Source organism: Harmonia axyridis, chromosome 2 (genome assembly GCF_914767665.1).
Source record: "Harmonia axyridis chromosome 2, icHarAxyr1.1, whole genome shotgun sequence".
In the NCBI taxonomy this organism is placed as follows: domain Eukaryota; kingdom Metazoa; phylum Arthropoda; class Insecta; order Coleoptera; family Coccinellidae; genus Harmonia; species Harmonia axyridis.
This window is the reverse complement of record NC_059502.1, coordinates 47,495,599-47,511,790: the sequence shown is the minus strand read 5'-3', so window position 1 is coordinate 47,511,790 and position 16,192 is coordinate 47,495,599. Positions and strand designations below refer to the sequence as shown.

The 16,192-nt window shown below is 33.6% G+C and overlaps 1 long non-coding RNA gene across 1 annotated transcript; it reads left to right on the top strand.

Moving 5' to 3' along the window:
- Window positions 1-624: 624 nt before the first annotated feature.
- Window positions 625-3,535, top strand: LOC123672928. The gene is made up of 3 exons (XR_006746388.1): window positions 625-2,644; window positions 2,744-2,882; window positions 3,036-3,535. It is a non-coding gene; the product is annotated as an uncharacterized LOC123672928 (long non-coding RNA).
- Window positions 3,536-16,192: the final 12,657 nt, after the last annotated feature.

Sequence of the window (16,192 nt, the reverse complement as noted above, 5' to 3'; positions counted from 1 at the left end):
CGCCAAGATATTGGGAGGCTCTCCCAATTCGCATAAGGGTCGCCGTCTAGAAAATTCCAAAAAAATGGTGAATATAATAATGGATCGTCACCGGCAATATATAACATACGATCCAAACTATGAAAATGTTCAACAAATTTCAGACACACTGAAACAATAACTTAGTGTGTACTCTGAAAGACTCAGAAGATACAATGAAAGCTATTAAAGAAAACAGGATAATATGATTTTTGAAAACTCCGAAAGAAAATTCTATAGAACGATAAACAATAATATGTCAGCAACACCAGGAAGTCATCCAACCGTCGAGGATTTTGGGAATTTTTGGACAGATCAACTGGCTACAACTCCCAGGTTGTTTGGATAAGAAGTGAAGAGAAATCATGTGAAACAAAAGAACACATGCCGCATAACGCAGTTTCTATAGAAGAATTCCATGAAATATTGAAAAACAAACACAATTGTATATCACCCGGCCCAGATGGAATCCACAAATTTTGGTTGAAAAAATGTTGGTGTATACACGGCAGGCTAATTGAAACCATAAATGGTGTTATAAGTAATCCAACGGAAATACCCAAATTTTTAACAACAGGGACCACCTCCTACCGAAGGATCTGCAACACACAGCGGATCCATCAAGATATATACCAATGCCTACCAACAATATATAAAATCATCACACCATGTCTCGTATCTACAAATATTGCGAGACAAATAACATAATGACAGCACAGCACAAAGTATGTTTCAAGAATGCACAAGGATCGAAGGAACTGCTGATAATAGATTCCAACATAAGTATGCCTGTCATAAGCGAAAAATCTGGAAATGACTGTATAGATTCTAGAAGAGTATCACCTAGGGCTTTAAATAATTTATCTGATCTTTTAACTACTGTCAACTTTGATACTTTGTATATGCATTCAGATGTTGATGATTGTTTCAGATCATTTATGAATTTGTTTGAATATTACTTAGAAAGATCTTCACCAATGTGAAGCGTTCACACAATTTTTGCAAAGGTCGAGTAAATGATGAAATCAAAAAATCTAGTAGTGATTTGAAAAAAATTGAATTGGCTCAATAAAGGTTTGGGAACATATGAATCATATAAATTTATAATAATGCGAAGAGAGACATCAGATATCTATTCAAACAAACAAAATCATATTTCTAGCAAAGTGTTCTGAATTCATCAATCAATAAAAATAAAACAGTCGGGAATATTGTTAATGAGGAATCTGGAAGAAAAAAAAAACATAATATCAGTATAAGCCTGAATTACGAAGGTACCATATATAATAAACCTACAGATGTTGCGAATTTGTTTGTTGATCATTTCCCTTCTGTGGCTGACATTAATATTCGAAATTATTTCGGTCTACAAGCTGGAGCACTTTGGAATCCGTGGATTGATCTTGAAGTGGATTGAGAGCTTCTTAACTGACAAATCGTTTGTGATAAAAGTTGGTGCTGCCAGATCGGAACCAAGATGTGTGCTCAGTAGCGTTCCTCAGGGCTCAGTTGCTGTTGCTGTTGCTGGTGTATGTGAGCGATCCAGCTGTTGAGTTCAAGTCGGACAGTGCCTCATTTCCGATGATATCAAATTTATCAATTGCCCTCTCAACAACTATAAAACCCTGCAGGAAGACTTGGACAGGATCATTTGTTGGTGCGACAAATGGTTGATTCCCCTGAACCCTTCAAAGTGCCGAATACTATATTTGGGTAAAAACAATCCAGGTTTGACTTATTATATTGACGGCGTTGAAGTTGTTGGATGTTCATCTCATGTGGACCTAGGTGTGGTGTTTTCAAGTGATCTTCCGTGGACTGAACATGTATTGCACATCACAAAAAAGGTCAAACATCTTATATATATTGTCCAGAACGTTTTTCGTGGCAATAATGTGGCGGCTATTTCCCAAATATATATATGTTATATTCGACCAATACTTGAATTTGCCGGTCTGGTTTGGTATCCGTGGTTGGCGGGTGATGCTGCATTACTGGAGAACTTACAGCGTTGTGTCACACGCATTCCCTTTGGATGGAATCGCCCTTGTTATCAGGAACGGCTACGAATAATGGATCTTCCTTCCTTGGCTGATCGTCGTTTGAGGGGAGACCTGATAGTTACATATCGAGCATTGCACGGCTTATTCGGCGTCACCTGTATGAGTTGAATTCGAATCAACTTCGTGGACATGGATACAAGTTAAATAGAGAAGTATTTCGAACGAGGTGCCGAGATAATTTCCTTTGTAATCGGGTGTTCAACCATTGGAACGGCCAGCCCAGCGAAATATTCCTATTATCATTTCAACATTTGGAATAGTACCCAAAAAAATTCAAGAAAAATATCAAGCAACTGGGACTTAGTGATTCTATATAATATAATGCAAAAAGCTGTTCTTTCAGGTACTGCAAGGACGGTGAGAAAATTCCTAGGAAGCGACGGACAGGTTCAAGGATCACATGTAAGGGGACCAGAAGTTCGACGAAAACCAGAGGGACCACAAGGACCGGACACGACCGAGCACTTCCCTTCTGATATTTTAAATATCTGGGATTGAGTGAATGTTCCTTTTAGCGGGGTGTGAGAAGCCGACGGCGAGGAGAAATCCTACGCGTATGTCAGGTAAAATAATAATAAAAATAGATAATCTCAAGATAAATATCAAGCACCTAGGTCTTTGTGAGTATATTTGTGATATAATGCAAAAAGCTGTTCTTTTAGGTACTGCAAGGACGGTGAGAAAATCCCTAGGAAGCGACGAAAAGGTCCAAGGATCACATGTAAGGGGACCAGAAGTTCGACGAAAACCAGAGGGGCCACAAGGGCCGATCACGACCGAGAGTGAATGTTCCTCTTAGCGGTGAGTGAGAAGCCGACGGCGAGGAGAAATCCTACGCGTATAGGCAAAAGTCAGGTAAAATAATAATAAAAATAGATAATCTCAAGATAAATATCAAGCACCTAGGTCTTTGTGAGTATATTTGTGATATAATGCAAAAAGGTGTTCTTTTAGGTACTGCAAGGACGGTGAGAAAATCCCTAGGAAGCGACGAAAAGGTCCAAGGATCACATGTAAGGGGACCAGAAGTTCGACGAAAACCAGAGGGGCCACAAGGGCCGATCACGACCGAGAGTGAATGTTCCTCTTAGCGGTGAGTGAGAAGTCGACGGCGAGGAGATATCCTACGCGTATAGGCTTAAGTCTGAAATAATAATAATTATATAATGAACGATTCTGTTATGTGACATGAATACTTATCTATAAATCTAAAATATAAGACCGCTTCAATTCGTCAGAGAAATTCCAGTTTCCTTGTTTTTGCACGAAATATAATACCCCTGGATGGGATGAACAGAAGTTCACACCATCTATTTTCAATGAGATACCCTTCGTAGATTCCATCACATTTTATATTTATACTCAGCCGACAGCTACCAACAGCGACTCGTACGTATCAAGTTTAAGTAATATCAAGTAGCTTGATATCAAGTCAAGCAATAAATATCTCAAATCAAGTCAAGTTCAAGTATGTAATTTTTCACGAGCTTGATTTTCAAGTCAAATAGTTGGTTAAAATATCAAGCAACTTGGCTTGACGAATTCCTATGTATGAAACAAATGGCTGAAAACTGTTTCTGGAAGCATTAAAATTTAGTACATACTTTTCTAGAAATTTTTTCCGTATTGTTCTGTATGGCCTTTCATATTTTGTGAGGCTTTTGTTGAGATTATATCACATATAATCAACTGTACCTCTTATAGATAAATAAAGACCAAAAATCATTAAATATGAAAATAAATTATTATTATGAAAAATATTTCTTGCACGAAATTGTATTTATTTTTATTGGATGCTGTTCAGGGATCCAATTGCCTAATGATTAAATTACGAAGTACGAACAACAGTTCAAATGATTATAACTTTCAACCTTTTTCGATAGGTTATATATTGAACAATCAGTACTATCACAACTGACTGTCGGATTTCTGTAACAATTGCTAGTTCCCAATACCCAACTAAAAATTCATTTCAGTTACCAGAGCATTGAAATCGATGCGGTTATTTCAAAACGAGGAATGAAGATTCAAAACCCGATAAACCATTAATCACGGACTACCAAGCCGGTAAAATATATCGGTCATATCGATTCATCTCTCTCTCTCTCGATTTCCCTCTAAATTGGTGACATTTTTCAGCATTATCAGTAGCGCAGCCACGATAAACAGAATCGGTATGCAACAGAAACGAGGAGTTCCTTCGGTATCTCGCGAAACGACCATCAAGATTATCTCGTGGGAGCAAAACTCACAGTAACAAGCTAAAAAAGATAGTCGCTAGAAAAGGCCGCTTATCTTAACGGCGAGAAATTTTTTACTAGAGCACACCTCTTTCCTTACTACCCATAATGTAATGAGTCAATTACAGAAGCCCATCTGATAAGACAATGCAGTGCAGGACACTAGTTAATAATTACCGGGCGTTGAGAGTTGATACTTGGGCATTTACATAAACACGATCCCTAGATTCATTATCGATGTCTTGCCACATCTTTATTAGCGGCTCTGATGGCAGCCATAGACGACACATTAATTTCTGATTGATTATCATAACTCTTGAATGATTTCAATACACGAAGTCTATTCTTCGACGGCCTTCTATTTATTCGATTTTTTCCAAGTAAAGATTCAAATTATCATAAACCTCACACACCTCACAAATGTCCGATTTGAAGAAATTGATTCATGCAAATCCTATTTTTTCAAGAATTTGTTAAAATGTTACAAGTGTGAATATCTGATTGCACCCGCAAATTTGTTTTATGACTTAATAATATCCCGCTGAATAGAATACAAATTAATTATTGAATGAGAAAATTCCATATGGTATAAATAACTGGTGAGTTGTGACGTTTCCAACAAAACATATTATGGCAAACAAATGGATTAATTGTTTCAAAACGTAAAGTGGAGGTAAGTTTTTCTTTATTATTAGTAATGATGAACTGAAAATACAATGATCAATAAATAGAGAAATAAAGGGTGCAAAGGGTACTGTGTGCCAGGGTGTGCCATCTTGCTAAAATTAAAGCTCGTTTTGCAATGCATGATGGCGGGTCCCTGTTTGCACCCACTTTTTCGAAAATGAGGAATTTTTTTTTGCATTTGTTAGTAACTATGTGATGTTCTTACCAGGTCCCAGTTTTATCGTACATGCAGGATGAAATAAGACACACACTTTATTCATAGTATCACCAACTTGTACATCACACGAGATACACAAGTTATCGTATGAAGAACAATAATGCCAAATCTAGAACTATCTAGCACATCTATTTTGGATTTGCCTGCATTGGCTTATATGCATAGTTATATATCAGAATATATTTTACAAATAATCATTGACGACATAGTAACAAATAATTGGTAATTCAACAATGAATTGCAATAGTGGCTACCTTGCGGAAATATCGCTACTGAAATGGATATTAGAATTTGATCTACATTACACCTCCCCTGCTTCTTTTTTTTTATAAAAAAAAAATTTCTACTCATCTAAGACTTACACTTATTTATATACATTATCTTGAAGCTATATTACTAAATTCCCCGAATTCCCAATTTACCTATACTATTACTAATACTATTGTTACTTCTACATGTCAATTAAAAAAATACGGTTTAATCATGTTCTTATTCTTATGCACTTTTTTCTCTTTATTGTCTTTTTTCAACACAATATTAGAATTCTTGACATCAATTATTTCGTATGGACCCCTGAACAAAGCGTCCAATTTCTTTTCCATATTCTTGTTTTCTAAAAGCACCTTTTTGCCCATTTTGTAATCAACTTTCTTACAATTTTATCAAAAGTCTGTTTCCTTCTGATTTTAATTTCCCCAAATTTTCTCTTGCATCTTTCCAAGCTCTTTGTAATCTGTATTTCAATTCAATGGGATAATTATCGAAATTGTAGATATATGGGATCACTTTGGTTTTCGATATTTTGTAGAATTCTACTAGGTTTTCCAAAAACAAGTTCATAAGGAGTATAAAGGGTGGATGAATTCACGGTATTGTTATATGAAAAACACCAATAGGTTACGCAATTACTCCAATTATTAATTTCTTCATTTTCACGCATACGGAGATAAGCTCCTGAGTGTTTATGTGAGTTTTCGATCATACTTAGAGTTTCGTGGTGATGAGCTGTTGAATTCAGATGACTAATATGAAGCAACTCGCACGATTCCCTGAAAACTTTAGGTAAAAATTCCGTACCTTGATCCGTAACAACTTCAGAGGGTATACCATACCTAAGTACAAAATTTTTTATGAAAGCTCTTGCAACTGTTTCAGCCTCTTCATTCAGCAATGGATATCCCTCAATGAACTTAGTATGATCACACTGAATAGTAAGGATATATTTATTTTCGTTTATATCGGGTAACGGGGTAACGGTCCTACCAAATCTAAAAATATTTTTTGAAATGCAGTAGATGCTGTTGTAGTAATTGTAATTGTTTCCTTCCGCGGTAAGGAAAATTTATACCTTTGGCAATCATCACACTTCTTCACAAAATTTTGAACGTCTTCTTTCAAGCCATTCCAAAAGTATCCTCTTTTTATGTTATTGTACATGCGGTTTATGCCTGCATGTCCTCTTGTAGGTAACATATGATAGTGATTCAAAATTATTTGTCTCATTTCTCTACTTTCAATCCGTTTCACATTTCTAACAATGTTCATTGTTAAAGATTTCCCTAAAATTTGATTTTTGTATTTCATCAACACATTTAAAAATTGAATATTCTGCGAGCTCTTTAGTAAACATAATTCTTTTTTATTATTTCTTTAAATGAATAATATGTGAATTCACATCGTATACTAAATTGTTATACTGAATTTTGTGTTGTTTTATTTTCAATTTGGAAAATTCTTCATTAGAAAGTGGTCTCAACTCTACACTTTCTACTGGACGTTTCAATACTTCGACTACAACAGGGTGATCGGTCCTTTCGAGTGAAATATTTGTCTGGGATTGTTCGCTAGGTTTTTCTTTTTGAATGAGATTTTGTTTTGACATTTAATTTCTCGATTGAACGATTTGTATTTCTTTCAGGTCTTCTGATTATAATTTTATTCTCGACAAAGCATCTGCAGTAACATTTTCCGAACCTTTCACGTGATGTACCGAAAAGTCATATTCTTCTATAATAATATTTATCTAAATTTCGTTAATCTGCTAGATGGGCTTGTCATATTGAATAAGTAAATCAGTGGACGGTGAACCGTTAAAATTTCAAACTTCCTTCCAAATAAATATGGCTTAAAGTGTTTTTTTACTGACCAAATAATTGCCAAAAGCTCTTTCTCAATTGTGCAATAATTCTTTTCTGCTGAATTTAAACTTCTTGAAGCATAAGCAATTGGATGATCATTAGAATTAGATGAGACTGATCCGCAAATCCACTTGCATCTGTCCTAAGGATAAAATCATTACTTTCTGAAAAGTCACATATCTAGGATATGTGCTTTTTACGAAATCATTCTTAATGTTTGAAATGCCTTTTTGCAATCTTCGTTCCATTGAAAAACTTTTTCTTTACGGGACAAGTCATTCAAAGGTTGTGCAATTGCGCTGAAATTCCTGATAAATTTTCTGTAATAATTTGTCAATGCCACAAACCGCACGCTTTGTCAGAATTTTTTGGTACAGGATATTTTGAAATAGCGGAAATCTTTTCGGTATCTGGAGATATACCTTTACCTGAAATGATATGCCCTAGATATAATATTTCTTTCTTCAAAAATTCACATTTGATTAGATTTAATTTCAAATTAACTTTTCTCAAACGATGTGAAACTTTCAAAAGATTTCGATTATGATTTTGCAAAGAATGTCCAAAAACTATTGAATCGTCTGAATATATAAAACATGAATCATAATTTAAGCGTAACATAGCTCTTGTCATGAGTCTTGAAAATGCACTGGGGCTCGTTTTTAAACCCATTCCCAATCTTCTCATTTGATATTCACCTCTTTCTGTAGTGAAAGCTGTATATTGTCTACTGTCGGGATGTAATTCTAATTGGTAATATCCTTGGGCTTAATCAAGATGGGAAAATACATTGCTTCTGACAAAGAATCCAAGATTTCAGTAATGTTCGATAAAGAAAATTTATCATCCTTAATTTGCTTATTCAATAATCTAAAACTACTCTGAATTTTTTAACACCATTTTTATCCGGTTTCTTCGATATAATCAATAATGGTGATGACCATTCTGATTTTGCTTCTTCTAATGATTCCATCTTGCAACATTTTGTCGACTTGTTTATGAATCCCGCTTATCTTTGAGCGTGATAACCTGTATGGTTTTATATATACGGGTTGAGCTTCAGGTTTGAGTAAAATTTTTATCGATATAAATTAGTAACTATTAGAGGCTCTCCTTCAAGATGAAAAACATTCGCATATTTAACACAGATTTTCTGGATAGATGTTTTTTCTTCTTCATTCAATGACTTCATATTAACTGAATCCAACACTTCATCTACTCTTTCTACCGATATCTATATAATTTCGACCATAATTTAGTACTTCGAAATTTGAAGGACTTTCAAGTTTTGGTTGAAAATTCTTGATTCTTATCTCTCTTTCATTCACGTTTAATATTCTGACTGGAAATTTATTCGCTTTAGGTTTTGTAATCGTACTTGCAATAATCACTCCAGCGCTAATCTGTTCGTTCAGAATAACACAGTCCTCTGTTTCATCGGTATAGCAGTAATGAATTATTTCGCATCTGGGAGGTATAATAGTACAATATTCCAGGGGACACCTTCGTCGTTATCATTATACAATGTTATTAAAAATTTTTCATAATCAATGAATGCTTTTTATTTGTTAAAAAAATCTGAGCCTAGTTTACCATGAATACTAAGATCAAATGATTTGAACACAGAAAAATCATGAGGAAAATTTGGATTGCTTATAACCAACGAACCCATGGAAGATGTGGATCCGGCAATACATTTGATATTTATTTTTCCTGAAGTATCTATTTATTCTCCCTTCTAAAAATATTCTGAAAAAATGCAGTTGATGCTACCACCAGTATCAATTAAAAAATTCAATTCATTTATGCCATACTTGACAGCAACAAAGTTCAAGGCATTCATATTATAGTTTACGTTAGGAACGAAAAATTTTTTATCGGCGTTTTGCATTTCTTCATCGTCCGATTTTGTCATATGAACTTGCTGAGATTTCGAATTCCTATTATTCCTATTGTTATTGTAATTAAAACGGCGTCCGCAACCTTCTTTCGTAGTAAGATTCGGGTTGAATTTTTGCCTACGATCGTTATTTTCTAAATAGCGTCGATCTGACCAATATCCATTTTGATTGTGTGTGGAATTTCTCAGCCTGAGATGAAATAATTTAGGATTAGCCGTTTGATAAGAATTTTTCACTAACTCTTCTTCTTTGGCTGAAGCTACAGCATCCTTCAAATGTGGATAGTTTCTCACTTTTATGATAGTTTTTATTTCGGAATTTTTCGAACCATTGACAAAAGTGTTTATCGCTATTTTTTCATATTGCCTTGAAACAGCTAAAGCTGCACTATCATTATCAGCTTGCGAAATAGTTAGGTCTAAAGAGAGTTGTTCTACTAATTTAGCGAACTCCTCGATCGATTTACTGTCTTGTCTATCATTGTGTAACTGGATAGAAAGCACTGCAGGAGATTTTTCAGTTAAAAAAAATTTTCATATCCAAAACCAATTCATCAACTTTCCGATAATGTCTTCTAAATCTTGATTTTGCGTTTTGAGTCAATTTAATTTTAAGGATATAATTCATTGATTTCAATTTTTCTGATTCTTTTAACATATCGTTGTATAATTCTATATCATCGATAAATTGTTTTACTGATTCCTCAGTGCTGTCAATAGACGGCAATAAAGAAGCAGCAGTCCTCAAATCAAATTTTTCTCTTATTTCCACAGAATTTCTTGAACTATTAATAATTTCAATTCTTTCGTTCAATATATCTCTTGCATTTTTGAGTGAAGCTTTTATTTGTTCAGAATGCTTTTCAAAAAGCTCGAAGAAATCTGGGTCAGAACTACCTGAAATTTTTATTATGGCAAATTGATTATCAAACTTATTTAAAACACACAACAATTTTTCATTCTATCTGAACGCTCCCTACGCTCTTTCGGTTCTTTATTAATGTTATCCAAAAATTTCCTAACTATATTATGAGTCCCTCGAAATGTTATTCCATCTCATTCAAGAAAAAAATTAATAAAATCAAATAATTATATGAAATTGATAATGAGCCAGTAAGACAAGAAGTGGTCATTCAGGACACATATAGAAAAGACAATTAATGCGTCTAATAGGTTGATTGGATTCATTAACAGAAACAGTAGAGATTGCAGTTACCCTAAAGTGCTCATTTCTCTATATTATTCTACATTCATAGCAGACTATCCTTTGCACCTGTTGCCTGGAGCCAATAATGTGACATTCATATAAAAAGACTTTCTGTGCTTCGTGGACTTCGAAAAGGCATTTGATCAAGTACCTACAACATGTTCAGATGATTAAAATACTGAGGAGCAAAGGCATTGACGGCAAAGATATAAGTATCATAAAGAACTTATATTGGAATCAGACAGCGAATATCAAACTTGGAAATAATAATCTACCAAAGAAATATCTATACAACGAGGTGTGAGAAAGGGTTGTATTTTATCCCCAACTTTATTTAACGTATAAAAATAATAATAATATGGTTTATGGTTGCTTCGTTGGTACATTGCACTGTTCGCAACCTAATTGTACAATAAATAAATAAATAAATACTGTATAATAAAAAACAATTCAATTTTGTTTTATCAGAGCTATAACTACTCTTTTTGAGCGCTAATCTTTCAAGTCGTCATTATAAAGGGTGTTTCATTGGGAAACGGAAATACTTCACAGGTGCATAGGTGGTACCAAGGCGGTTCTGGAGATACCCTTTTTATTGGGTCTTACTGTCTTCATAGCCGAGATACATGGTGTTTTATGAATTTTGCCCGTTTCTTTCTGAGGCCATATCAAACGAACCACTCGGTATATTTTCTTCATATTGGCAAATATGTTCCTAATTGAGAGCCCAAACGTATAATGCAATAACCGCCTTGAAAATCCAGGTCCGGGTTAACAAAAAATTATGAATCGTTTGAATCCTCGAAACAACACCCTGTACATTGAAATTTTGAAAATCTGTTTTAATATTAGGAAACTCCACTAAAAACTAAACTGAGACGTGTACTTCAAATTTTCGCGCAGATTTTCAACTTAAAAGTAAAGTTTTGGATACCTGTAATTGGTTTGAATTCCATAATTACTTCAACATTACTTTGTAAATCATTTTAACATTGGTTTGCCTTTTTATAGCTGAATACTATTTCAGTTTGCCTTCTTTCTTTCACTCGTCAACTGGACCATCGTAAAAGTATAAGTTTTTTTCCGATTTTTCTAACAAATATCCATATATAGCACTCAACTTATTTGTGTCTGTTTTTTGTTCATAATATTTTCCTGTTTATTTATCTCTATCATTTTCAGTATCAACCTTTTTTTGTAATTTTTTTCCTTTTTCAACACTTTTGCATCTTCGAAATTTATTTTATGGTTTAAATTGAATGCATGGGTTGCTAGTGCGCAACTATCCGGATGTTTTGTAATATCTGATTCATGTGAAGCCAATCTACTTTTTAAACATTGAGATGTATGTCCTATATATATTTTTTCGCAATCTTCACATTTTACTTCATAGACTACGTTGCTTTTTTAATAGTGTTTGAATAGGATCTTTCAATTTTGTATATGAATTGCCCACAGTTTTTTTTATTATAAATAGTAATTTTCACTTTCTCATGTTTAAATATATCCATTAGTTTTTTTGTTAGTCCATGTATATTCGGGTATGATGCATAATGAATTTCCTCTGTTTCTTCCTCGCTTCTTATTGGTTGTGGTGCTTCTGTGGCGTCTCTTGCATACAATAATTTCTTCAACATTCCATAGGGATATCCGTTCTGTCTCAATATCTCCAATAAATTTTGCATTCCCTTCTTTATGTAAGACTCATGACATATTCTTCTTATTCTATTTTTCATTTGTTTTATCATGTTAATTTTTATATTAATGTTATGGTCCGAATTATAATGGATCATTTTGTTCGAATGGGTTTCTTTTCTATGCGATTTTAACTTTACAACATCATCTTGTCTAAGAAAGGTACAGATTGTTCCAAGTTTTCTACTTCCAAAGTGAATTGCAAGTTATAATACTACAGTTAAACTCAGGTAGGTAGTTCCGATCATTATTGGATATAATGAACAAAATTTAGAATTTCGTTGATTAATTCAATATTTTTCGACCATTCGAATTTTCATGGGCTTTTTGTTGATTTTCATTTCTCTGAAAAATTGTTGTAAAATTATGAAGCGTTCCAATTTACACTTTTTACGAAATTTGTACTTTAATTAGAGTAAGGGTTATGAACCTAAATGGTTCGTTTTTCTGTTTTGCGACAATATAATCCTGTCGAGTGTATTCTGAATGCGGTCTGAAGAGACAATTGGAATACACTATGTATTATTCTTTGGACTCTACAATTACTTCCATAATGGTTTAAAAATTATTCAAATAAGTCACGATAATTTCCTAACGATAATACCGCTCATCACGGTATATTAGGACTTGGAGGTCGTATGGAACCGAAGGTCAATCAAAACTCCTTCCCTGTTATTATCAGTTCTGCCGACGTTATTAGGAGCAAATCCAGTAGCTAAATCTAATTTTGTACGTTAATCAAGTTGATTGTTGTTTATATAGTCGATGCAACGGAGTTGATTATGATCATCATTGTCGGTGGAAAGTTGTGACGAAAGGAATGTAGAACGTTTTTCAGGCGTTTAGTTCGATATGGCACTCTTGAAATAAGCGTAAAAAGATTTTATTGCCTGTGAAAAAGTTTCCCATGGCGCATAGGATGGATAGTTCATAATAGATGATAGCCATATTGAAGAATTCAATTAGAAACGCACACAATAAACAGCGGTGTTTTGATTCCGTATTCCGAATATTCTTAGGAAATAAGGAAAAAGTAATAAGATGAATTGGATAATTTTAGGGCATCAAACTGGGGGTTTCTTTTTTCGACCGATAATACATAATATAAAAACGTTTTTATTGTTGTTTTTTTTTTTTGATAGTACACTGGAGATTAATTTTTATCGAACGATCCTTAAAATTCATTTTCGAAAATGATGAACTCTAATGAAACTAAACTTCGTGACTATAATAGAGTTTAGATGGTGGATACAAGTACCATATTTCCGTATAAGTTGGTGGAATTTTCCTACAAACACTATCATCTGAAAGAAGTGACCTCAACCAGCTATCTCGCAAATGAATTTTTTTCACTTGACCTTTTTGTGTGACCTTTTATTCAAAGAATTGACCAATCAACAGCATCTTTTCAATATTTTCTTCAGGTTCGTCAAAATTAGTTCATTGTTGATTTAACCTCGAAAGGATATTGACAGAAATACGAATTGAGCACCATAACGATGCGAAAACCAATTGAAAAGGTACTAATCCTATTCAAATCCAAGAAGGCTTGTCCCTTCAAAAGTCCCCATTTCAATCTTGAAGTATTCAACAGTAACAACCAGTGTTTTATACATAATGATAATATTTTAAATAAGATTCAGCAAGATTACAATCTGAAATGAATAGTGTTCTACTATGATATTCTTATCAGGTCCCAGTCTTATCGTACATGCAGGGTGAAATAAGATACAACCATGGGAGTATCAGATTAGGTTTATTTATAATATCACCATATTGTACATTACACTAGATACACAAGTTATCGTGTAAAGAACAATAATGCCAAATCTAGAACTCTCTAGCACATCTTTTATGGAACTGCCTACATCGGTTTATTAGAAAGTTATTAATGTCAGAATATAGTTTACAAATAATCATTGACGACGTTGTAACAAATAATTCAACAATGAATTCTAATTGTAGCTACCTTGGGTAAATATCGTGTCTGACATAGATATTAGAATTTGACCTACATTACACCTCCACCCGCTTGAAAAAACGTTTTCTTTGTTAATAAAAAAAGTTTCTCCCTATCTAAGACTCACACTTAGGTAACTATATTCATAATCTTAAAGCTATATTACTGTATTTCCTTGGTTTTCCATTTACGTATACTCGTAATACTATTATTATCTATTCATGTCCACTACAAAAAAAAAAACAGTTTAATCATGTCCTTATTCACTTCCTTCACTTCATTGCCTTTATTAACACAATATTAGAATTCTTGACATCAATTAGTTCGTTTGGACTGCTGAACAAAGAGTCCAATTTATTTTCAATGTTCTTGTTTTCTGAAAGTACCTCATCCCTTTTTTGTGATCAACTTTTTTGCAATATCTATCAAAAGTCTGGTTTCTTTTGATTTTACCTTCACCAAATTTTTCAAGGTTTTTGCAATCTGTATTTTAATCCAATGGGATAATTATAGAAATTGTATATGGGATCGATTCGATTTTCGATATTTTCTGAAATTACTCTGCCTGAAAAGAAATGATTTAGGATTAGCCGTTTGATATAAATTTTTCACTAACTCTTCCTCTTTGGCTGAAGCTACAGCATCCTTTCAATTTCGGTAAGCTCTCGCTTTTATGATAGTTCTTATCACGAATTTTTTCAAACCATCTGCAAAAGTTTTTATAGCTATTTTTTTCGTTGACTTGCCTTAAAACAGGCAAAACAGCTAAGCTATCATTATATCAGCTGACGAAATAGTAAGATCTGAGGAGATATGTTCAACTAATTTAGCGAACTACTCGATCGATTTACCTTCTTGTCTAACATCGTGTAACTGAATAGAAAGCGCTGAGGGTGGTTTTTGAGTTAAAAGACAATTTTTCATATCCAAAATCAATTTATCAACTTTCCGATAATCCTTCTTCAAACTTAATTTTATAAATATAATTAATTAATTTCATTTTCTCTGATTCTTCTAATATGTCATTGTATAATTCTATTGCATTGATTAATTGTTCAACTGATTCCTCAGTACTGTCTATAGACGGCAATAAAGAAGCAGCAGTCCTCAAATCAAATTTCTCTCCAATTTTCACAGAATTTTGTTGCTTTTTCAATTGAAGCTTTTATTTGTTCAGAATGCTTTTCAAAAAGCTGAAGAAAATCTGGGTCCGTACTATCTGAATATTTTATTATTCTTGCAAATTGATTATCCAACTTATTCAAATCACACAAAAAATTTTCAATCCTATCAAAACGCTCTCTACGCTTCTTCGGCTCTTTATTAATGTTATCAAAAAATTTCTCAACTATATTATTGAGTTCCTCAATTTTATCCATATAATAATCAAATTCATTAAATCAAACTAAGAGATCAGAAAATCAGAGGTAAAAAAAAAATATAAATAATAATAATTTATGATTGTTTATCACTCAAACCAACCCTTGTCTTCTTCGTATCTGCTTCTGTACCTTCTTCTCTATGCACTTCCAATCTTACCTTCAAATGAAATAAGCAATTTCTGCAAGTACTATTACGAAGACAGCAATTCCCATCAATTCTGAAGTGGTCCATTCCTTCAAATCGTTGGTCGTGCCTCCACTGTTGCCTGCTTGGGTGATAATAACCTCTCTTCTTTAGATTTTGAAGAACTCATATTTCCAGCTGTGATGTCGTTTTGGGTGTAGTATATGCCTATTCCCATTAACCAAATCTGCATGTGACTGGCAGGATCGCCATGTGATGTTCTTTCCAGGTTCCAGTCTTATCGTACAGGCAGGGTGAAATAAGACACACACTCATGGGAGTATTAGATGAGGGTTATTTTTAATATCAACAACTTGTAAATTACACGAGATACACAAGTTATTGTGCAAAGAACAATAATCTCAAATCTAGAACTCTCTAACTCATCTCTTACGGAACTGCCTTCATCGGCTTATATGCGTAGTTATTAATATCAGAATACAGTTTACAAATAATCATTGATGACATAGTAAGAAATAATTGGTAATTCAACAATGAATT